The following is a 4,220-nucleotide window of genomic DNA, read 5'->3' as shown; positions in this document are numbered from 1 at the left end:
CCAGGTCAGTGTTGGGCTCTGAGTCCCATTCTCAAGGCAGCACAGTCCGCCTGCCACCAGGGAGCTCTCCGAGGTGCTGAGCACGTCAGCCAGCCCAGCACGTGCTGACCCAGCAGGCTTCTTCAGGGCCCCTTCCTGTGTTCATTCAAAACAGCCTTACTAGAAGGAGCCCTTGGGGCGCCATTAGATCGCTCATCTCAAGGTTGGTGGCTTGAAACCAGCAGTCTCTCCGTTGGAGGCAGAGGAAGCCGTGTGCTTCTGTAAGACTGACACTTTCAGAAATCTTACTCTGGCCTACTGGATTGCCCTGAGTAATTGACTCCACAGTGTTGGGATCTGTGTTTGGTTTCCCCTGACTAGACCTGCTCCAGGTGCTGGGAGCAGCAGAGGGGGTCAGACCCTCAAGGCTTCTGGGAGATAGGACAAGCAGGATGGACTCTCAAGTAGGCAGGAGGGAGGCCTCAAGGGGCTGAGAGCTTCTTCCAACTCCTCCTCTCTCATCCTCAGTCTCCTACCCCTGCTCTCCCCTCTCTCTCTAACCTGGTCTGAGAGTTTCTTCAGTTCAGACTCCTCCTCTCTGACCCAACCCGACCCTCCCCTCCTCTCTCTGCCTGGCCCCCTGTCTACTGCTTCACTCAGGTGACTAGCACCCCTGATTTTCTTCCTGGTGGGGACCCAGGGTGCCCCCAGGTGAACTGTTAGTCTCTGCTCAGTTGTGCCCGAGGCAGCAGTCTCAGGTCAGAAGGCTCTTGTCTTCAGGGGCTGCAGTGGGGAGGGGGCCCTGAGAGAGAGGAGAGGAAGCTGTGGAGGAGGTGAGGACATGGCAGGTCTCCCCTCACAGCCCCTTCCCCAGCCGGCAACCCACTGTCCCACCCTCGCTTCACACCCTGCTCCCAGGGCAGGCTCCCAGGAGGGCCCTGCACTCCCCTTGCTGACCGTCCAACCTGGCTCCCTCTGCTCTCACATGCGTGTGCTTCCTAGGTGGCCAGGAATCCCATTGGAAGGCACGGCTGCTGTGGCATCCTCAAGTCTGTCCAGGATAACCCGGCGTCTGCGCTGCAACTTCTCGACTTGTCCGTAAGAGCTTGCCTTTTCTAAAAGCGTGTAGTGGAATGAGTGCGTGTGGGTTTGCAGAGCAAATCCGTTTCCCCCTCAACCATTCTGAGGCACCTCGTCTCCTGGCCCTGGTTGCCATCCCCACACTGGGGCATTACTTCTTTCCACCTCCCCTTTCCATTCTTACTTCTTCCCGCACCCTGTCTGCCTTCTGCACCTGGATAGACGCTCCTCTCTGGTCCCAGACGGTTGATGACTATAAGAAGTGCGAACAGCTGGAGCTTGATTGTGCCCTTTAGAGACGCGGGTGTTAGTTGGCTGAAGATTTAGCCGCGCAGGTGAAGGTCGTTCCAAGTCTTCCAGGTGACTAAGGGCTGTAGCCTCAAATGTTCCACCAGTCTCTCTCTGACCAGTAAGCCTAATCATATATATATACATATAGTTTTATTGGAATATACATCATATGTCATATTATTAAATCATTCATTCATATTAAGAGAGTTTATGATCATCAACAAAATCCATGTCAGAACATTTTCTTCTTTTAAAAATTTTTAATCATTTTATTGGGGGCTCATACAACTCTTATCACAACCCATCCATCCGTCCATTGCTAAAGCACATTTGTACATTTGTTGGCCTCATCATTCTCAAAACATTTGCTTTCCACTTAAGCCCTTGGCATCAGCTCATTTTCCCCCATCCACTCACTCCTCCCTCATGAACCCTTGATAATTTATAAATTATTACTTTGTCCTAACTTACACTGTCCGACGTCTCCCTTCACCCACTTTTCTGTTGTCCATCCCCCAGGGAGGAGGTTATATGTAGATCATTGCAATCGGTTCCCCTTTCCACCCCAACCTCCCTCCACCCTCCTGGTATCACTCTCAACGCTGGTCCTGAAGAGATCATCCATCCTGGATTCCCTGTGTTTCCAGTTCCTATCTGTACCAGTGTACATGTCTGGTCTAGCCAGATTTGTAAGGTAGAATTGGGATCCTGATGCTGGGGTGGGGATACAGCACTTAAGAACTAGAGGAAAGTTGTATGTTTCATTGTTGCTATACTGCACCCTCCCTGACTGGCTCATCTCCTCCCCGTGACCCTTCTGTAAGGTGATGTCCAGTTGCCTACAGATGGGCTTTGGGTCCCCACTCTGCACTCCCCCTCATTCTCAATGATATGATATTTTTGTTATTTGATTCCTGATCCCTTTGACACCTCGTGATCACATAGACTGGTGTGCTCCTTTCATGTGAGCTTTGTTGCTTCTGAGCTAGATGGCCTCTTGTTCACATTCAAGCCTTTAAGACCCCAGATGCTATATCTTTTGATAGCCCGGTCCATCATATTTTTTTCACCACATTTGCTTATGCATCCGCTATGTTTTCATTGATTTTGTCGGGAAGGTGAGCATCGTAGAATGCCAGTTTAATAGAACAAAGTGTTCTTGCATTGAGGGAGTGCTTGAGTGGAGGCCCAATGTCCATCTGCTACCTTAATACTAGACCTATAAATATGTGCACATAGATCTATTTCTCCATCATCATACATAAATATATTTACATATGTACATGCCTGTATTTAGACCTCTATAAATGCCCTTTGCCTATTAGTTCTTTCCTCTATTTCCTTTTACTTTCCTCTTTATAAACACATTTTTATAGAATAAAGTCAAAATTTTGGTTTACAACAATTTGATTGGAGATCATACAATTAGAGAATTGAGAGGTTGGACATTGCAAAGCGGAGCTTTTGTTTTGTTTTTCTTTTGGTTAGGTTTTGGTAGAATTGCTTTATAGAGTCTGTGCAGGTTTTAGGAGTTGATTACACAGAAACAGTGCAATTTTTAGGAGATTTCAGGTGAGTCATCAAGAACTCAATTCAAGGCTTTCAAGTCAATGCAAACTCAGAGTGACCCTATAAGATAGGGTAGAACTGCCTCTGTGGCTTTCCCAGACTGTGATTCTTTACAGGAATAGAAAGCCTAGTCTTTTTCCCACGGAGTGTCTGGGGTTTTCCTACTGCTGACCTTGAGGCGAGCAGCCCAACACATAACCCACTACACCACCAGGAGATCACAAAATACCTTTCCCTTAGGGACCCATGTTCCTGGCATCTGCTTAGGCAAGAAAGTTCTGAGATCGCTCCTGCAGCAAGATCCTGTTCAAGGGTCCACTCTTTCCACCTCTGGACTTGACCACAAAAATATTCATTTCTTTAGCTGCCGGAATGAGTTTGTTTCAAGGTCACTTACTTGGCATCAGGGAAGTTCCTTAAAGGAGTTAAAATGGAGTATGTACTAAAGAGGAAATTGGGGTGTCAGTTGTTAACTGCAGCCTTCCACACCCCCATGTTCCTCAGAATTTAGACTGTCAAGTAAGAACATGCCTTCTGAGGTAGTTAGATGACTTTATGTTAGCTTGAAGATGTATCGAAGTGGAGAGATGGAATCCAGCCTGTTACTCAGGTCACAGCCTGATGAGGCGTCCTTGAGGGGGGGTGGCCTTCCCTCTTTCTCTCTCCCCCTTTGCCTTCCTGTTTGCTGAAAGGCTTTGCCACTGACCCTGAGAGCTGCTGAAGACCTGCCACGGTTCCCCTGATCTTAGATCCACGACTCTACACCCACCAGCTTATGATCCTCCTGAATTCTTCATCATTGCAGGAGGTTGTGTGAGTCTGAAGATGGACTTAGAGACTACGATCAGACTTAGGGACTTGATTTGGACTGGACTGGGATATTTTCTTGATATATAATTACTTCTTCCCCCTTCCAGGGGGACTGACCACAGAAAAATGGGTGAAGGGACCAAGGCCCAAATAGAAAGAAAATGTTTTGAGAATGACAATGATATCAATGGACTATGTCACTAATAACTGATCTATGGATCAGTTTGGCTGGAACTCTGAGAAAACTCACCCTGAAAGGGCATCCCTATTCCTGCCTCTCACGTGACCTCTCCCCTCTCCTAGCTGCCAAAGCTATTTCAAGGCAGGCCTGCTGGCCCTGTCCAGAGACGTCCTTAAGCCCCACACCAAAGCAACTTCGATAGAGCACACTCTGAGTCTTGGTGATTCCATGTGGATCAGAGTAGAGCTGGGTCTTCAGCGGCTGACTTGGGGGAGGGAGTAAATTGCCAGGCCTTTCTTGGCAATTTACT

The sequence above is a fragment of the Tenrec ecaudatus genome, chromosome 16, assembly GCF_050624435.1.
Source record: "Tenrec ecaudatus isolate mTenEca1 chromosome 16, mTenEca1.hap1, whole genome shotgun sequence".
Classification (NCBI taxonomy): Eukaryota; Metazoa; Chordata; class Mammalia; order Afrosoricida; family Tenrecidae; genus Tenrec; species Tenrec ecaudatus.
The sequence above is the reverse complement of the archived record's forward strand: the minus strand, read 5'-3'. Positions refer to the sequence as shown.